At 42.4% G+C, this 21,499-nt stretch overlaps 1 protein-coding gene across 8 annotated transcripts in view; it reads right to left on the bottom strand.

Moving 5' to 3' along the window:
• ME2 (malic enzyme 2) overlaps positions 1-21,499 on the bottom strand; it is a 1,978,505-nt gene that overhangs the window by 1,182,437 nt on the left and 774,569 nt on the right. The gene's annotated exons all lie outside the window — the stretch shown is intronic.

The raw sequence follows: 21,499 nt of genomic DNA, 5'->3' as shown, positions 1-21,499 counted from the left end.
GTTGAACAAAGCACAAAACCGACAGTGAGGGACTTCGTGGTCTGGGCCTAAACAGGTGACACAGTAAGAATGGAAATCTTGGTGTGGTATTTGCTTTCCACAGGCGAGACAACTGTTAACTTTTTCTGACATCAGTTAGAGCAAGAAAAAAGGATCCCCAATGGGGTACTTAGCTTTAGAAAACTTCAACTTCAACTCGAAAACGAAAACTCAGGTAGCGGCCGACTGGCACTAGTGTGAACTGCTTCTACTTCGGGCTCCTCGGCAAGAAAGACTGATGTAACAGCGTCGGCTGCCTGATTTTATACCACTGACAACCTGACGTCAGTCCTGGGGTGACAGCAATCGACGCAGAAATACTAAGCCTCTGGTATTCAGGTCGACAGAGGGCTACCCGTGGCAGGATAACCCAAGTGTGATGACTGCCAATAGAAGAACATCCATCTCCACCTCAAATGCAGAGGGCAAATGTGATCTTAGGGAATCCCCACCGGAACAGTCTGTGGAAAAACCCTTTGACACCTCCCCCCCACCACAACTCACTGATCCAAAAAGGTATTCAGAACGGAACTATCAAGTGCTGAGATTCCAAGGGGAAGAGACAGCTCAGAAAACCTTGCAGCTGACATCAACTACTCGGACCAGAGGCCAGTGCTACGGCTCCCATAGTCACCCTGATCCAAAACTCTTGGGGGCGAGCTACTCAGGGCAACCATTAGAGTTGAGGTAACCACACCTGTTGGCTCTCGGAGTCCTTGGATCTGAGAACTCCAAAGCAGGGAGTCAGATCAGAGAAAGAGAGACGGGGAGAAAAGCAGGCTGAAGGCTACCTGATACAACAGGGGACAGAGCGAGCTAGACCACCAGCTGAATTTGTGCCTTGAGGAACTTCATCAGTATTCTGTCCACCTCAGTTTCAGAAAGGCTCCGGGAGGACTTAGTGGACAAAGCCACTCAAGGAGGCCGGGAGACTGGTCTTGGAAGATAAAGAAGAGACTTGGGCCTGGGGGTAATCTGTTCAGGAGAAAACCTGGGGGATTCCAACCGGTTTCCTCGGATCTGAAGGTTTGGAGGATTTATGGGAGGGCTCCCCGGGCAAGGAAGAACTTTTGTCAGGGGACCTCTTTTTCTCCTTGTCTCTCTTCGCAGGGGTTTGAGCCCTTGAAGTGGGTGGAGAACTAAAAGAGGAGGAGGGCAGAAGACCCCTCAGTATCAGTTTATTTCTTGAATTAGTCAAAGCGCACAGATTGAATCCAGCTCAGACAGAGCAAGATGAGTCTAGGTGAGAGGCACCCAAGCAAACCAGACACTCTGTGTGGGCATCGGAGAGAGGAATTTTACATCCACACGTGGCACACTTTTTAAAACTAGTTGGTTTGTCAGACATGGTAACTGCCAAACCAACAACTCACAGGCAATAACCTTTAAGCTCAGAAAAGGATTTAACTATACAGAGAGCTCTAAATAGTTAGAACCTATAATTTTTGTTCTTTTACTTTCTATAGTAAGCAGAAAGGGAAATAAAAACAGAAAGATCAGTAAGAACGGACACACGCGAGTGTAGGAAAGGATAAAGGGAAGAGGAAATAACTACCAGAAACAGGAAAGTTATCAAGAACGAAACTTGGAATTTTACTCAAAAAAAACAAAAAAAAAACAAACAAAAAAAAACAACAACAACCCAACAGGAGCTCAGACAGTCGTTATCCCATGCTGTTTGAAAAGTGGCAAACGAAATCTGAGAGAGGAAGAGGCACAGGTCATTACAGGTAGGGGAGGAGCAGCTCAGACTTTTCGGATCCTAAAGCTGTAGTATTCGGCTGAGTCAGATCTGATATTGGATCCAAAACCATAGGTTGTGGATCAAATGAATGCAACAACGTCTGATCTATCATAAATACATAATTTTATATAATGCTGTCTGCGCCATCTGGCTTCAACTTGTGGGAAAGAGTCTCAAACCATGGAAAATTCCTCAGGGGGAACAAAGGAAGGACATTCTGCAGCACAGTGGAGCCAGAGGAAGCCCATGATCTAGACTGAATATCTAGTTTATAATGGGACACAAAAGGTGTAGTGATCCAGCCAAGTAGCAGATGCACAATCATCCATTCATACTCTAGAAAAGAAAGCTGTAGAAATAGCCATAGCCCTTGACCAATGACCCTTAGGGCTTGTGTGGAAGGGTCTTCCCTTTCAAAGAATATGCAGACAAAATACACTCCGACAGCTACTTGGATAAAGTCACTTTGGATGCAGACAAAACCAGCCTGGATTTTGAAAAGGAAACAAATGATTGACTAGACTTTCTGAAGGCTTTGGTATGATCCAAATAAAATCTCAATTGCCTATGCATATCAAAACAATGCAAGAGGTGGTCTCCGGTATTGGAGAAACTGGAAAAAAAAACAAAGGAAGATGAATGGATCTGTTAAGGTTATTCTTGGAAGCTACCTTTGGCAGTAAAAAAGATTTGTATGAAGGGACACCCTTGTCTTTATGGATCACCAAATAAGGAGCTGAAGAATCAGGAGCTTGCAAAACAAAAGTTTTCCAAAATAAAAGCTTGAAATTAAAAGTAGCTGAAGGCTCAAATGGACAGCCAGCAAGAACCTGCAAAACAACGGGTAATTCCCAGGAAGGCACAGAATTCCGTACCGGAGAACATAACAAAAAGGTAACCTTGAGGAACACTTTGGAAATTTTGAGGGAAGCCAGAGGCACATTATTCTTGCTATTATGATAATTAGAAATGGATGCCAACTGTACTTCAGTCGTAGAAGAACTGGAACCTGACTGAAATAACTAAGGGAGAAAATGTAAGACTCCACAGGCACCAAGATAGGATCCAGCCCAATAGATTCTGCCCACTTAACGAACCTCCTCCATTTACTGGAATACACCTTCCTAGTGGACTGCATCGGATATATAATATATGAATAAAAGCCTGTGAAAGCTTGTGATTTCTGGCCATCAAGGGGACTGGAGGACCCATGATGTTAACTTGAGGGACTGAAGATTGGAGGGGATCCAGACCTGCTGGATGAGAACTGAGATCTATAATGGAATCCAGTACCTTGGGTGGGGGGGCTATTTCAGAAGAGGCCACAAGAAGGGAAACCACACCTCACAAGGTCAAAAGCAGGCTATGAGGATCACCATAGCTCTGCAACAGCTGCTTTCTGATGAAACTTACTAATCAAGGAAACTGAAGGATAAGTGTAAAGAAGCCACAGAGGACAAGCAAGTACCAGTGTCCCTGGGTAAGCATCCCAGACGGGAACAATGACGTAATAGCTGCTGCACATGATTTTGGATGGGAAGCAAAAAGATCACAACACAGAGTGACCCAATGCTGAAAAATCTGATCTGCAACTTTTGGATTTAGGGACCACTCATGAGGCAACAGAATGATCCTGCTGAGGCTGTCAGCTAGAAAGCTGGATTTCCTCAGGATGTGCATTGCCACTAGAAACTGGTGAGAAGACATCGCCTATTGTCATACCCTCAGAAAAGAAGATAAGAACGTGCTCCCCCTGGTTCTTGAGATACCAGACGTACTGTCCGTCTTATCTCAATCACACTTCTGGGTAGGACATCACATCTCCAGACCAATTATGTGAATGTGGACCTCTGCAGATGACCAGGACCCTTGAAACGTCTTCACTTTGAAATGCTCCCCTCACCCAACCCAAGGAGGGAGGCGTCCATGGTAACTGTGGCTGAGGGAGAAGGAATTACAAATGGTCTCCTGTTGGTTACCAAAGGAGACTGCACCATCAACAAATCTGGTCGCGACACACCTTCATTAATCTTATGAGAAAATCCAATGGATGAATAAAGAAAGACCACTGAATAGCCAAGAGTACACTGCAGAGCCCTCGTGTGATATCTAGGTAAAGGAACCAACCCAACAGACGCTGTTATATGACCCACAAGCTTCACTACTGCATGCACCTGAGGTTTTGAAATACAGGGGTCAAGTTAGAGTTTTCACTACACGATACCTTAAACCATCTTTCAGAAGCCATAAAGAACAAAGTAAAAAAAAGTCATGGACATTCAGAAACCTAATTGCTGAAGCACTTGATGCCCTTAAAGTTCATAGAAGTTCACAGACTAGTACTAGGCTAACTGCCCTTGTGGGCTATTTTCAGCCTAGCCAATTACCCCATGCGAGAATCAAACCCTGCACCTTGTGTTTGTAAGGTAAACACCTTAACCATTATGCCAATATCCCACCCAAAAAGGGCATTCCTCTCAAAGGAAGTCACACAGCCACATACACACCCCCACACTCAGCAATTGCAGGATTCAAACCCCTACCTATGTTATGATACTAGAAAGATACGCATTAACACGACGTGCTATAGAGTCATTTGCATATTTCCCACTGGCTTCTGTTACAGCAGAGTTAAGGTATCAATCCTTAAAGACACTAGTATATGAGACATATGTACATAACTTCTTTGGAGCCAAAGATCTTGTTACATGCAACATTGTCAAAAACACACATGCTACATCCTTCACACATACTGATCCACACATACAGATCTTATGCTGAGCGACTTAACAGTAACCTTCCCAATCCTCAAAGACATTGTAAGCCATTGAATGGCAACACCTATCAGTAAAGCACACACAAGCCTATAAGGTAAGCAAACACTTTACCCAGTGCTCTTGTCTCAGTGGTATCTATTGTATGACACAGATGCCCCTCTCACTAGTCTGAACAAGAGAACAAAGTTTAGTCACCCATTTGTAGCTAGGATCTGCAAAATCACAAGTACACTCAAGTCACTGCACCACAAGTACCAACATGATTTTATCATAGTCCACAGGTGTGCAAATGACCTGAGACATACCTCTCTGGATTATATGAAAACAGGCATTATGGATCACTCTATGAATATGTGATAGTATGTGCCCTTGCACTTAGTATTCTACTTTCACCAAGGATGATGCCACATTATGAATAGAAAATAATTGATTTTACTTACTGCCTTAGTTTCTGGTGTCACTCCAGGGGAATCCAGTATCTATCAGCATGGGAGGACATGTGCAACACATCACATTGCTTTGCTAAGGATGGTCTGTACCTGTCCCTCCTGGGCATACAGATATTAGCTAAAACTTTATGCACCCTCTTACAGTCTTTTTTGGCAATGTCAAAATGAAAAAATACCAACATAGCATAAAAAAAAAAATATTTCATTTAAAGCCACAGAAAAGTACACCGGCGGTACAAGGCTTCAGTGCCTTTCATACATTCAGACCAACAGCAGCACACACAGGGGCGCTAAAGGTTGAGGTGTCTCGAACTATATTAACAACAAATATAACACCAGCATGATTAAACAGGATGATGCCCTGGAGTTCATCCACATCCAGTTCTCCATAGAGAAGGTTCCTTACCATGTCCTGGCCAGCTACAGATCACCCTTTATGACCCACAAAACTTTTACCAAGATCTACCAAAGGCACTTACCATCCAACCAAATACCCTGTTCATGGCAGAACAACTACCCCTCTATAAATTGGGAAACTTACACCGTCTCTAACTCACAGGCACATTTATTGGAGTTTAGCAACACAAACACCCTAGACCAGACTGTGCGCACTCCAACCAGAGGATGAAACATAGTGGACCTAGTACTCACCAATATGGTAGGTTGTTGTAGCCACCCCCCCCCCCCACCAATGTCATGTTCTCATTGGTGAGGCTGGACCACAAAGCTCTCTCCCTCTAAATAAAAATCAACCCAGAAAACCCAACTAAACCCATAACAGTTAGGAACTATTCTAAAGAAAAAACTACATCCTATTAAACAACTGTTTGTCAAAATTTACAGCTCCACAAATCCCAGGAATACAGCTACCTCTATGCACAATTATTCACAGAAACCCTGTTTAAAAAAAAAAAAAAAAAAAAAAAACTTTTAAATGACTGCATTGATGCTGCCAAACCTACCAGAAGTAAGCCCAAATCTAACACCAAAAACAAACCCAACCAGGCCAAGGACAATCACAAGACCTTCTTCAGCTATGTCAGGAACCTTAAGGTAATACTCAGCACTATGTAAAACTGGTGGCAAATGACACAGCCTTCAATAACAATGGTGAGAAAGTGAATCTATTGTCTGATAAATTTAGCTCTGACCATCACCCACCCTCCCCCTACCCCGTGAAATCCTTTTTAGCACATCTCCACAACAGGGAGCAGGTCTTGCCAGTGTTGGCTAAGGCCAAAAACACCACTTCAGTGGGCCCAACAATATACCCAGTTACCTCCTAAATAGCCTAAAACATGACCTAGCAGGACCACTTGAGGCACTCCAACTACAGCCTCAAAGCAGGTTACATGCTACGTGAATGAAAGTCTGCAATGGTCATCTCTCTTCATAAGGTTGGGCCAACAACAGACTCCAGGAATTACAAACTCAGTCTGACAAGTCTAACATGCAAAACCATGAAACAAATTATCATGGAAATAATCAGCAAGGACATCTGCCCCATTCCTGTTTGGCTTTGTTAAAGGAATGTCTTACCATCTTAACCTGGTAGACTTCTTAGAGAGTGTCACCAATACCATGGATGAGGTTAAAATGGTGCATACCACCTATCATGACCAAACCAAGACATCTGATACAATACTTCACTCGGGTATTGCTGACAAACTCTCAAAACTAGGCAAAAATCCCTACTTAACTCGTTGGAGCTTTCACCCATTATAATCTTATTAGTCAGATTTCTTCTTTTCATGACAAAAGCATGTATTTAGAGTACTTCAATTTGTATTTTTGCACCACTGTGACATAGGTATGTTTTTACTGCTAATACAATGTTTGAAATGAATGTTTATAAGATTTCTCATGTTAGAGACAAAAAGAAACTGGATAGGAAGAATGTTTGATAGCAAGTGAAAAAGTGTCCGTTCATCTGAAGATCTGTAATTATTAGCCAGTCACACAAAAACAATATGGTTCGAGTGATACTTTACAGCATCAGATGGGGTAATGTGAAGGGAGAGATTTACAGAAAAGGAAAAATATTAACTGTATTTCATTTCTAATATGCTTTCATAATAAAATTGATTCCTGAATGTTTTCCAGCATGTTTTGGATTATTTGTTTCCGGCCTAATATTAGTAATTGCTGACGGAGAAGAAATGTAAAAAGATTTGTTCTCTGTGGGAAGTTCGGTAATGGAATTTTGATCTCATGCCTAATATGGAAAGTCAGACAAGTAGTCAGGTGATTGCAGTTAGCAAAATTAATTCTGTAGCATTACTTTTTAATTGTCAGTGCATGTTCTACAACTATTGCAATAAAGTTGCTTTTAATGAAAGAAAGTATAAAAATTCCATCACTCTAGTTTGAGGAGACATGATCTTGATTTCCTAGTCTCCCATGTAAAAGTTTTTCTTTACAATAAAGGAGATTACTATTCTCTGCAAAATTGTATCGTGTATGTTATTCAGTACCTCAACAGTTTGACAGTTTAGTGACTTTTTGAATTATTTTTAGGTGACTATGGATGCTACTATGTTATTAGGTTTAAAAGAGCAACACTCTAATTGGATGGGAGCACACATACTCCCCTTTAGAAGCAAGAGTAAAGTCAAGTGCTATGCAGTTTTGTAACACCACACTGCACACTGTACTTCATTTTTGAGTAATTAGAATAATAGACTCAGAGGTAGAATTACTCAATTTTAAGAGCTTAGACATTTTTTAAGCACCCAAACAGACTTAACCACCCAAAAAGCAGGTACAACGCCTGCTCTAGTAATGACCACATTAACCAAGATTTATGTGGTCAAGCCCTTTAAAAGCATTTTTAATAATGTTACAATAAACCCAGGAGAAATTTCTTTTTCAAATGGGTTAGGAAAGTCTAGTCTCTCCCTTGCAATGAGCGTTACTTTTTTTGGTAAAACAGCTTTAGGTCATATAGCTGGAACAACAACCTATATAAAACACCGAGGCTAGTCTGTAGGCAACCAGGAATAAGCTTGATTTTCACAAATACAGTAATGTTTATGTAATGCTGCCATGCCCTACCCTCTGATCCCATCATAAATTTTCCAGGTGAAATTGCAAGCACTAATTCCAACAAATACTCAATTTTTACAATAGCAAACGTGTTCTTCAACAGTCACTGCGAGCTGCAGTAGCATTATGTAAAGGGGTGGAAACATTTTTCTTGCTAAAAATTGCAAAAAAAAATAAGATAAAATGCATCATGAAGCTCTGAATTAGCCAATGGTATAGGAATTAATGGTATACCCCCATTATGTGCAGAAGGAATATGTCCATAAACCCAGCAGTTGCTAATGTTGACAATCTGTGCATAAGCATGCAAGGCAGCAGAAAGTATCAAATTTAGGATACCATTTAGGTGCTCTTGATTTAATTTTAACCAAACTCCTGCCTTTATTTTTAGCAAAGCAGGTATGTCTATTAAGAAATTTAGTACTTACAGTTCCAATGGTCGAGAATGATGATGCACTTATAGTTCTGGATGGCAAAAGCAAGTTAAACAGAATATATATGAATCTCGTAATAACTGTTTTGATGATATGTCCACAGGAAAAGCTGAGTATGCTGGGGCTGAAGAGTGTTCTGAAGAAACTGCAAAAAAGGATTTTGGGTTCATTGTCCATAGTTTATATGAAAATGATCAACTAAACAGTCTTCAACCAATGGCTTTAACTGCAGACAATTTGGAAAGGGAACATCATTTGGATAAGGTATAGTCTATAAATGAATATTATTAGTATCTAAAAGGCATGATGAATTTGTGACGCTGGATTCAGATGCAAGGAAAAATGTCAATGGAGTTTAAGTCAGTCCAGGATGTAGTAGCAGAATCATGTTATTTAAATTTCTGGTATGGTAAAAGGGGTAGCGCTTAACTGAATTTAGTTTCAGATTAGATCTGGATTACAGCTGGTTTTTGGATTAGTTTGGATGGCAGAAAATCACTGGCTGTTACTTTTGGATGAGATGACATCCCTGATTTTTTTATCTGGTTTTGCTGGTGATGGGATCTGGTGCTTCACATGGTCTGAAGTCAATGGGATCTTGGCAGTACTCATCACAATAGAGAATTGTTTTGATATGAGACACATGGATCCAGGTGGGAGGCCCTTACAACGGATGGCAGTAGCAACTGTAAGTCTAAATCTCAAAATGCACGCACTCGAGGCCCTTCTCAGTATGGAGAACATCGATGTCTGTGCAGTGACAGAAACCTGGTTCAAGGCTCCTGAGAGCACCCCAGCACTATCAGGTTTTACCTCTTATCATGCGTTCCGGCCCCAAAATCCGGACAATACCAAGAAAGGAGGGGGGGTATCCATATTCATCAAAGACACCCACACCTCAAGACTGGTGGCAACGCACGATGCATCGGAGACCATCCAGGTGCAATTAACCATAGGCAAGACTGCTCTGCAAATTGTAGCATGTTACAGGCCACCCTCACAAACTCAGGAACCTCACATGGCCTTCCTGAAAACACTAGAGGGGATAAATGTATCACCAAACACCATCATACTAGGTGACTTCAATTACCCTAATATAGACTGGGAACACTACTCAAGCCCAAACACCCTAGCCCAAAAGTTCCTGGAATTCATAAACTCAAATGCCATGGAACAACTAGTCACCATCCCCACAAGAGGAGAAAACATACTTGATCTCATCATCACGAACATGGGAGCACAATGTTCAACACCGGAAGTATACCCCTCACTGGTGAGATCAGATCACAAACTAATCTCGCTGGAGGTCCTCATCCCACCCCCTGAAATAAAAAGACCACAGTAAAGAACTTCTCGAAAGCCGACTTCACACTTCTAAAGACTAGTGTGGTCTCCTTTAAGGCCCCGAGCCGACGGAAAACAGTACTCAAGCCGCTGAATCACTTACAAATGCCTTCTACCAGCACCTGCAGGACTGCATGGATAAGGCAATCCCAAGCAAAACAAAGACTCTTTGTACCAAAGGCAAGCGTCCACTCTGGTGGACCCCAGCCATAAACAAACTCTACAACAAAAGGAGGAAGCTACTACAAGATAGAGCAAAATCCTTAAAAGGTAAGACACCCTTGATCACTATAAGTAAAAAACTAAGAGCTCTCATAAAATCATCCAAAGCAAATTTTGAGAGAAAAATAGCTAAAGACTCAAAAGACAATCATAAGGCCTTCTTTAGCTATGTTAGAAACATGGGAGGAAACTCCCAGATATGCTCAGAACTAGTTTAAAATGATGTGAAGATTACTGATCCTACAGACATTGCCAACATGCTGGCTGACAGGTTCAGTGCAAACTTCTCCCCTCCCCCCCAAAAGGAGAGATATCTATACCAAGCGATTGCAGCCCCCCAAACATCTCCAACGCCCAAGTGAGAACTGCTCTCTCCAAAGCAAAAAACACAGCATCCATGGGACCTGATGGTGTCCCCGGCTGTGTGCTCCACGAACTCAACGAGGAATTAAACCCACAGCTAGGACAGCTGTTTAATCATAGTCTTACCTCTGGATACGTACCCAGGGAGTGGCGCACTGCAACTGTGGTCCCACTTCACAAAGGCAGTGCCTCCACTGACCCTGGAAATTACCGGCCCATTAGCTTGACAAGCCTTATCTGCAAAGCCATGGAGAGGATCATAATGGACCTCATAAATAAAGACATAGGGAATTTGCAGACTTTGGATCCATCCCAGTTTGGCTTTGTCAAAGGCAGATCATGCCTTCTAAACTTGGTTGACTTTTTCGAAACAGTCACCAAAGCCATTGATGAGGGAAAGGCAGTCCATACAGCCTACCTCGATCTGGCGAAGGCCTTTGATACAATACCCCACTCGGGTATCATTGAAAAACTCATCAGCTTAAATGTTAACCCATACATCACAAGATGGGTTGCAAACTGGCTGAGTGACAGAACCCACAGGGTCAGAGTTGCTGGCGCCATGTCAGACTCAAAGCCTGTCACAAGTGGTGTACCACAGGGCTCAGTCCTGGGACCACTCTTGTTTGGCATCTACTTTTCCAGTACAAGCAAACACAGGAGGGTTATGGCAAACAAAGTATGAAGAAGACTACAAACTGAGAGCCATAGTAGAAAACACATCTGACACAGATATCCTTCAGAAGGGTCTCACAGAAACGGATAACTGGTGCCAGAGCCATGGCCTAAAGTTAAATGCCAAAAAATGCATAGTCATACCCTTCGGGAAAAACAAGGTTACCCCTAGCTACCAAATAGGCGGCAATCCACTGAGTACAGAAGAAGTTATCAGGGACCTGGGGACCCAGGTTGATAGTAGTCTGTCATTCGACACCCATGTAGCTAAAGTAGTTAGGAAGACCTTCTACATTGCCCACCTTATCATGAAGGGATTCTCATCTAGATCAAGGGAGGTCATAGTCTCCCTATACTCATCACTCATCAGACCAATGATTGAGTACAATGCCCCATTCGGAATGTATCTGACCAGACACTTGCAGCAGCTGGAGAGGCCACAAAAGTTCCTCACCAAAAGGATAAAGGGTCTCAAACATCTGTCCTATGCTGCCCGACTGAAAGAACTCCAGCTCTATTCAGTCACTTACCGCTTGCTCAGAGGTGACCTTTGCCTAACATACAAGGCCATGTCAAACCCAGATTTGATGAATATGCTTCACCTCAAAAAATCTAGATCCGTCAGAGCCACAAGGGCGGGAGACTTAAACCTCGACACGGCTATTAATAGGACGTGCTGGAGGGATAGATTCATCACCCAAAGACTCCCTATGCTGTGGAATAAAATCCCGGTATATGTGAGGCAGAGCACCTCGCTGGCCTTGTTCAAGAGAAATCTTGACCAATGGATGGGAGATCGCAGATACACCCCAGGGATTACCCTCAGTGTCACTGCTCAACAGAGGCACAGCAAAATAATGGGTATAGTTCCCCATACTAAAGGGGTGGCGTAAGCCACAAAACTATGGGCTAGGCTTGTAAATGCCCTCGGGCAGATAGCCTAGTATGAACCTATGAACCTATGAACCAAAACCAAGTACAGCCTTATTTATTTGGGAAAAAGTGATGGGGGGGTGTACTTTAATGTTGACAAAGTCTCCTGATTGCAGGTCATGACCGGCCTGCTCTGTGGGTTACTGGACTGCATGCAGAATGACACTATGGTATTTTGGCAAAATAGAACAAAGAGATTTGCAATACGAAAGCATGGATTTATTAATATCCTGCAAGTCTAAGTTTTTAGGGAGAGGGGTAGCAGGCATTCTCATGGGACTGCCCATTAGGATTTCATGACAGCATTATTTTTAGTACTACTAACTGCACCTCTAATGCTAAAAACTAAAGGCCATTTGAGACCAGTCTACTCACAAACTTTAGCCAATTTTTAATGTCCGATTGGCTTTTTTTCACTATCCCTGAAGCATGTGGTCATAGGGACAACAACATTTCAATTTAACATTCAAAATCTTGCAAAGTTGGTGTATTACTTGGCTAGCAAAATAAGTGTCCCAGTCCCACTGAATGCAACTGGGAATACCAACTCTGGGAATTCATTTAGTCAAAAGCTTCTTTGCTACAGTGTGTTCATTTGTTTTAACACATGGATATGCTTCTACCCACTTAGACAAAATATCAACCACAACTACTACATAGCCAAATTTCAACACTTGAGGAAGTTTAATAAACTTCCACTGCAAGAAATAAAATGGTCCCAAAGGTTTTTTTAATGATTAGACATGTGCAAGTACTGATTTAGTTACATTATGTTCTAAACTGCACAAGCATTTAGAAAATGTTGAGTGATTCTGAGAGGTAAGAGGCTTGCCAATCTGTGGATAATTGTTTTATTAATGCATTTTGGACCAAATCGAAAGGTAGATGACAAGCTTTTACCAATTGATTTAAGGCATTTGTATAGGTGTAACAAACCTTTTACAAAAGTTACTGACAACCCACTGGCTGCCGCACCCTCTGCAAGGGCTACTAAGTTGACCATCTGGATGGAGCCACAAAAGGTACAAAAATCGACTGCAGCCATCTATTATCCACCTTCCTCCCTCAGATTCCTGTGTCTGATCTTGAAAACACAATAATTCTTGTAAAGAAAAAACTGTTAGTTTTATCGATCTGCTGCAAAAATATAGCCTGAACAGGCTGAACCCTCTGTTAGAAATGAATCATCTGTCTTACATGCGGCACACTTTATTACAGCTGTCTCCCCTAGTAATAATAAAGCATCTAACAAATTATTCACAAAAACATAATTTTTAGCAACTGTCCCTGCTGATGCTAAATAACCCATTTCCACAGTGTTCAAAAATCATGAATTACTCCATAAGCATAATGAGAATTTGTACAAATTGTTACTGACTGATCTTTGTCAGTCTTGCAAGCATTAATAATAGCGACAAGCTTGGCTACTTGAGCAGACATTTTTAATTATCCAGTTCATAAAACTTTGTCTTGTGAACAAACAGAAGAGACTGCTACAAGTTCACCATCATCTCTTCGAACACAGGAGCCATTTAAAAAAAGAATTAGATCAGGATTCTGTAAAGGAATATCTTTTAAATCTATTCTAGGAGGAAGCACATTGTTAAGTAACAACTACACAATTATGAGATTTTCCTTTGTACGCTGTAGGGATTAAAGAAGCAGCGTTAAGTGGTGGACATCAAAAAATCTGTGGAGAAGAGTTAAAGACTATTTATATTTAGATACTCATGCTGCAGATAGGTATTGCATTTCAGTCTTGAAAACAGCTACTGCAGAATTCAGAACTGCTACACAAGTCTCATGCATGAGTCAGTGCAACCACCATGGCTACCAAGCATGCTATCGCAGCCACCGCCCTAAAGCATTGAGGTAGAGCCACTGCTAGAAGGACTAAGATTTGTACCAAAATAAGCAACAGATCTGAAATAATCATTTCTATGTTGTGCTAACAATCCTAATGCCACTACTTCTTTTACTACAAAAAAAGAAAAAAATCTCTTAGAATAATCTGGCAACTCAAGAGAGGGAGGATTTAAAAATTAATGTTTGCAACTGTACAAAAGCTTGCTCATGATAATCCTACTACAGTAAAGGTTTAGGAGTATTTTTCTTTAATAACTATTGTAAAAGGTTTTGCTGCTTTTACATAGTTCGAAATCCAGTGTCAACAGCAGCATGTTAAGCTCAGTAAAGCTTGCAACTGTTTTAATGTTATAGGGCATGATGTAGTTTGGATCACAGCAATACATGAAGACAAAAATATGTCTAGCACCTTTTGAAAGATGATGTACAAGTACTGAACCTGTGATTCTATAACTCATTTGTCTCTATCAACCTCGAATCTCAATTTTACTGAGTCAAAAGAAAAAAAAAAACAGTGCCTCGTTTACAATCATGCAGGGCTTTTGAAGTGAGAAGCTGATCTATGTATTGAATCAAAGTAGATCCACAAAAAACTTAAGCTTGTCAAGTTGCTTCTTTTATTTCTCTTGAGAAAAGGGTGGGAGAGTCTATATACCCTTGCAATAATTCAAGTGTTCTGTTGTCCTACATACGTAAAAGTAAACAGTAGAAGGCAGATTAAATGCCTTTTATGGAGAAAGGTGTGGCATCTGAAGGAATAAAACTCATTATTGTTGCATATTTTGATACGACTACCTTTTACCTCACACAAATCTTGTAGACACCTACATACATTTTTTCCTGGTTTCTTAATTGGAAAAGTGAGTGTTACAAGGATTGCAATCTGGGACAATGAAACCTTGTTGTAACAAGGCAGGAATAGCAGGTTTGATTTATTTCTCCATTTCTACTGACAAAAGATGTCTCTTTTCTCAGAGGTACAGGCCAACACGGAAGGACTGTGGCTGACCAAGTTCACAAATGACTGCAAACCGGGCGCCATAATCGACTCTCCAGCCGACACAAGCATCCTCCAAAAGGGCCTCATAGAAACAGACAACTGGTGCCAGAGCCATGGCCTCAAGCTAAATGCCAAAAAGTGTATAGTCATCCCCTTTGGCAAAAACAAAGTGCCCACAAATTACCACATAGGTGGTAATCCATTAAGTACAGAAGAAGTAATTAGGGACCTGGGGACCCAAGTTGATAGCAATCTCTCATTTGACAACCACGTGGCCAAAGCTGTTAGAAAAACATTTTATATAGCCCACCTAATCATGAAGGGATTCACATCTAGATCAGGGGAGGTCATCGTGCCTCTTTACTCATCCCTCATCAGGCCCATAATTGAGTACAATGCCCCTTTTGGGATGTACCTTACCAGACACCTGCAGCAACTGGAAAGACCCCAAAAGTACCTCACCAAGAGGATCAAAGGGCTCAAACAGATGCCATATGCTGCCCGGTTAAAAAACTCCAGCTCTACTCAGTGGCATACCGCCTGTTCAGAGGCGATCTGTGCCTGACGTATAAAGCCATGTCCAACCCGGAATTAATGGACATGCTGCACCTCAGAAAATCCAAATCCCACAGAGCTATGCACTCGAGAGACTTGAACCTCAGCACTGAAATAAATAGGACATGCTGGTGGGACAGATTCATAACCCAGAGGCTCCCTTCACTCTGGAATAAAATCCCAGTCCAGGTTAGGCAGACTCCCTCATTGACTCTCTTCAAGAGGAATCTTGATGAGTGGATGGGAGATCGTAGGTTTACCCCGGGTATCACTTCTGTGTCACTGTTAGACAGAGGCACAGTATACTAACCTCGAAAAAGGGCATAGCAAAATAAATTTAAAATGTGTGGCGAAAGCCAAACACATTCTGGCTAGGCTTATAAATGCCCTAGGGCAGATAGCCTAGTATGAACCTATGAACCTAAGATACTGAAAGTACAGTTGTGTACACTTACCATAAATGTAGATGTTCGAGTGTATTCACTGTTGCAGTCATTATATTTGGGTAATCTGCTGGCAGATTGCCCTCAGTCGGCCTGATTAACAAAGTCTTGGGTCCTGCATCAGTTGCTGTCCCTTCTTCCATGACGTCAGGTTGTCAGGGGTATAAAACATGCAACCGACGTCATTATGTCACTTTTTCTTGCCCCAGATGTCAGCTGCCCCCCCCCCCAAATGGGGAGCAAATAAAATTAAACACACAAAAATATACCTCCAACCAAAAGCAAACACACCAAAAAGGCTTTTAAGCATAGTAAAAGAAAGTAGAGGTATAGTCAGAGAAAAACAGGGGGCTGGAGGGAGGGTAACCAGGACTGCAACAGTGAATACACTCGAACATCTACATTTATGGGAAGTGTACACAGCTGCACTATGTTCTTCGTGTTTCACTGTTGCAGTCATTACATTTGGGTAGATTCCCAAAGCTATATTTGGGAGGAGGAATTTATACAGCATTAGGACCAGCTATAAGGCCCTGCAAGACAGCAGTGGCAAAGCCAGCTCTGGATTTAGAGAAAATTGGTAAATGATAATGCTTGGTCACTGCTGTCTTGCAGGGCCTTATAGCTGGTCCTAATGCTGTATAAATTCCTCCAGGTAGCAGCTTCTAGACTATCCCTGGTAGGAACAACTCTGAGAAAGGCTGAAGAAGTAGATGCAGCCCTGGTGGAGTGAGATCTGATCCACTGAGGGATAGGTTTTCCATGGTGCTTATAGCAGAAATGAATGCAATGGCTTATCCATTTAGAAATGATTTGTTTTGCAACAGCCTTCCCCTCTGCCCCAGCAGCAAATGCTACTAGCAATTGTTCAGATTTTCTTCGAAATTTAGTTCTGTCCAAGTAGAATCTAAGTTGTCTGTGCACGTCCAAGGAATGCAGAATCCGTTCCCCTTTGTTCTGTGGATTGGGAAAGAAGGTTGGCAAATGAATGGACTGATTAAGAGTCACACTGGAAACCCGCTTGGGCATGAAGGATGGATTGGTCCTCAGAGATACCCTGTCTGCATGAAAGATGATGAAAGGCTCCACTGCCATAAGGGCCTGTAATTCAGATATCCTTCTAGCTGAAGTGTTTGCTAAAAGGAAGGCTGTTTTCCAAGAAAGAAATTTTAAGTCTGCAGTAGCAGCTGGCTCGAAAGGAGGTAAGAGTGAGCTTCTCCAAAACAAAGTTAAGGACCCAGGCAGGGGAAGGAGTTCTCCTAGGTGGTCTAAAGTTCTTTGCCCCTCTGAGATACTGCTAGAGCAGGGGATGAGATAAGAGGGGTAGTTCTGTGTTATAGTGAGCTGAAATAGCTGAGGCGTGTATTTTAATAGAGGAAAAAGACAGGCCCTTGTGAAGCATCTCAGTTAAGTATTGCAAAATCTGAGGTAAATTGGGCGCTGCTGTGCTCATCCATAAAGATTAGTTCCAGGTACAGAATTTTTTCCATTTGTCAGCATAAGATTTTCTAGTACTAGGTCTTCTTGCCTCCAAGATGACATCCATCACAGGTTTGCTGAGGGATGCCAAGGGTGAATTTAAGTGATTAGCCAGGCTGCAAGGCTCAATGTTGGAAGCTGAGGGTGCAGAATTTGGTTCTCCTGCTGAGACAGCAAGGAAGGTGTCTGAGGCAGGTGTCATGAAGATATTTGTGACACACTGCACCGGAGTGGGTACCAGTGTTGGCGTGGCCAGTCTGGAGCAATCAAAATCATTCTTGGTTTGTCCTGTTTGACTTTTAGCAGAACTTTTGAGAGCAGAGACAGAGGGGAAAGGTGTAGACTGATAGGTTTTTCCAGCTGAAGGACAGAGCATCCACTTTCCAGGCTTTTTCTGTGGGGAGTCCTCCTGCAAAACTTGTCCAACTGGCAGTTCTGGGGGGAAGCAAATAGATCCATGTCTGGGCTCCCCCATTTGCTTGTCAACATGTTGAAAATCTGTGGTTCCAGTTTCCACTCGTGTGGATCCATGAGATTTCTGCTTAGTCCATCTGCCACTGTATTCAATTTTCCTGGCAGGAATTGAGTTTGTAGGTGCACTTGGTAGCTCAATGATGTGCTCCACAATGCTTTGGCTAGTCTGCAGAGGGGGGTAGGAATGTGTACCCCCCTGCTTATGTACCACATAATCGTGGTGTTGTCAGTCTTTACCATTAGTTTTCCTGGAGAAATGTAGTCCTTGGGGGCTATCAGAGCATTCTGTACAGCTAACATTTCTTTTTGATTGATATGAAGATGCATTTCATTTGGGTTCCAGTTGCCCTGAATGCACTTCCCTGCCAGGTGAGCCCCCCATGCATAGTCCGATGCATATGTAATTAGGGTTTGGGCAGCAGGGGGTAGTGTGAATGGCAGTCCCTTGTTTTGGTGGCAAGCCTCTGCCCACCATAGGAACTCCAGGCGTAGGCAAGGTATGATAGGAATCATTGTTTCCAGGCTGTGACAATGTTAACACCATAGACTTTTTAAGTACCACTGTAGTTTCCTCATATGCAGTCTTGCATATGGAATTAGAAGAATGCAGGAGGCCATGAACCCCAAGGCTTGCAGTATTTGTCTTGCAGATAGCAGGGTTTTTGTGGCCACTTGAAGTAAGTTACCAAATGAATTTGCTTCTCTGGCGTGAGGAAAGTCATCTGGGCAGTTGTATTCAAGCTTGCACCCATGAATGTAATCTGTTGAGAGGGTACCAGTTGTGATTCATTTTCGTTTATGGTGTACCCCAGACAAGTTAGAATCTTTTTTACAAACGCCAGATGATTTATAAGTATGCCCTGGTTTTCTGCCTGAATTAGACAATCGTTCAGGTATGGATATATTTAAATATTTCTTTGCCTTCAAAAGGCAATTACTGGAGCCAGGCACTTTGTGAATACCCTGGGCACAGAAGACAAGCCAAAGGGCAGTGCAGAGAACTAATAATGCAAGCAGCCTGCTTTGAAGCGTAGGTATCTTCTGCAAGATTCCCTGATTGGGATGTGCAGGTATGCTTCTTTTAAATCTAGAGTTGCCAACCAGGCATTTTTGCATAGCACAGGAAGTAAAGTACAGTTGTGTACACTTACCATAAATGTAGATGTTCAAAGTGTATTCACAGTTGCAGTCATTACATTTGGGTAACCCTGCTGGCAGGTTGCCCTCAGTCGGCCTGAAATCCAAAGTCCTGGGTCCTGCGTCGGCTGCTGTCGCCCCTTCCCTGACGTCAGGTCGTCAGGGGTATAAAAGATGCGGCCGACGCCATTTTCTTTACTTGTTCTTGCCCCAGATGTCAGGTGCCAAAATTTATATATTTATATATATATATATATATATATATATATATATATATATATATATATATATATATATAAAAACATGCACCAATATAAACTTTACCTTCCTCTACAAGCAAATACACCACATAGGTTGTATGAATTAAAGCAGGAAAGATAGGATCCATCACAAGAAAGGGGGATGTTGGGTGGGTAACCTGGACTGCAACAGTAAATACACTCTAACATCTACATTTATGGTAAGTGTACACAACTGTTCTATGTTCTTCGTGTTTCACTGTTGCAGTCATTACATTTGGGTAGAGTCCCAAAGCTATGGTTGGGAGGCTGGAGCTAAACAGCGTTAGGAACGGCTATGAGGCCCTGCAAAACTGCAGTGGCAAAGCCTGCCCTGGATTTAGAGTAGAGTGGCAGATGATGGTGCTTTGTAAAGGTGTGCACGGAACTCCAAGTAGCAGCCTCTAAAATGTCCTTGGTTGGTACTCCCCTGGAAAAGGCTGCTGAAGTGGCTGCAGCTCTGGCTGAATGTGGCCTAATGCCCTTGGGCACTGGCTTGCCATGGTGTAAGTAGCAGAAATGAATGCAGTGGCCTATCCACTTTGAAATAGTCTGCTTTGAGATAGCCTTTCCTTGTGATCCTACAGCATATGCCACTAGTAATTGCTCCATCTTTCTGAAAACTTTGGTTCTGTCCAAGTAGAATCTAAGCTGTCTGTGTACGTACAAAGAATGCTGAATTCTCTCCCCCTTGTTCTGTGGATTTGGATAAAAAGTTGGCAGATGAATAGTTTGGTTAAGAGCCACACTGGACATCACCTTAGGCATAAATGTTGGGTTTGTCCTCAGAGAGACCCTGTCTGGATAAAAGTTTCCACAGCCATGAGTGCCTGTAGCAATGAAACTCGTCTTGCAGAAGTTATTGTTAGGAGCAGAGCTGTTTAGCAAGATAAAATCTTTATATCAACAGTAGCGGCTGGCTCAAAAGGAAGCAGTTGAGGTCCCATGCAGGCATTGGTGATCTCCTTGGAGGCCTTAAATTTTTGGCTCCACTGAGGTACTGCTTTAATAAGGATGAGAAAAGATTGGTGGCTCTGTATTTTAATGAGCCGAAATGGCAGAGGCATGAGTTTTAATAGATGAAAGAGATAGGCCTTTGACCAGCATCTCAGTTAAATATTGTAAACTCTGAGGAATATTTGGCACAGCTGTATCAGTTCCTTGCGCCTGGTTCCAAGCACAGAATCTCTTCCATTTTCCAGCATAAAATTTTCTAGTACTATGCCTTCTGGCTTCCAAAATGACATCCATCACAGCTTTACTGAGAAGTGTGTTTTGTATGATTACATTATCCGCCATGCTGCCAGGTTTAAAGTCCTGAGTTGGCTGTGCAGGATCTGATTGTTTTGCTGGGACAGTAGATGAGGTATTGGAGGTAAAGCCCAAGCTGGGCATTGAGACAAGTTCCTTAGTATTGGATACCAGTACTGGCGGGGCCAGTCTGGGGCAATCAGTATCATCTTTGGCTTCTCCTGTCTGACCTTTAGGAGTACCTTGGGGAGGAGAGGCAGTGGGGGAAAGGCATATACTGACAGGTTTTTCCAGCTGAAAGATAGGGAGTCCACTTTCCATGCTTGTCTGTGATAAATCCTTGTGCAGAATCTTTTTAGTTGGTAGTTGTGGGGGGAGGCGAATAGATCAATGTCCGGGCATCCCCATTTCCTTGTTATCATGCTGAATACTTGTGGATCCAGCTGCCACTCGTGGGGATCCACAAGGTTTCTACTTAATTCGTCTGCCAGAGTATTTTTCCTTCCTGGAAGGAATTGTGCCTGCAGATGGTACTTGGTAAGTCAATGCTGTATCCCACAAAGTCATGGCTAGTCTGCAAAGGGGGTAAGAATGTGTGCCTCCCTGCTTGTTTATATACCACATGACTGTGATGTTGTCTGTCTATCAGTAGTTGTCCCGGATGAAGTAGGTCCTTGAAGACTGTCAGGGCATTTTGAACAGCTAGCATCTCTTTTTGATTGATATGTAGATGCATTTGGTTTGAGGTCCATGCGCCCTGAATGCATTTTCCTGCCATGTGGGCCCCCCAGGCATAATCTGATGCATCTGTTGTTAGTGTCTGCATGGCTGGGGGTAATGTGAATGGCTGTCCCTTGTTTTGGTGACAAGCCTTTGTCCACCATCGAAACTCTTGTTGTAGGCAGGGAATGAGAGCAATCATAGTTTCCAGGCTGTGGCAATGTTGAGTCCAAACACTTTTTAGGTACCATTGAAGTTTCCTCATATGCAG

The sequence above is a fragment of the Protopterus annectens genome, chromosome 1.part1, assembly GCF_019279795.1.
Source record: "Protopterus annectens isolate FY-2018-M chromosome 1.part1, PAN1.0, whole genome shotgun sequence".
Lineage (NCBI taxonomy): Eukaryota > Metazoa > Chordata > Ceratodontiformes > Protopteridae > Protopterus > Protopterus annectens.
This window is presented reverse-complemented; position numbering and strand designations above follow the sequence as displayed.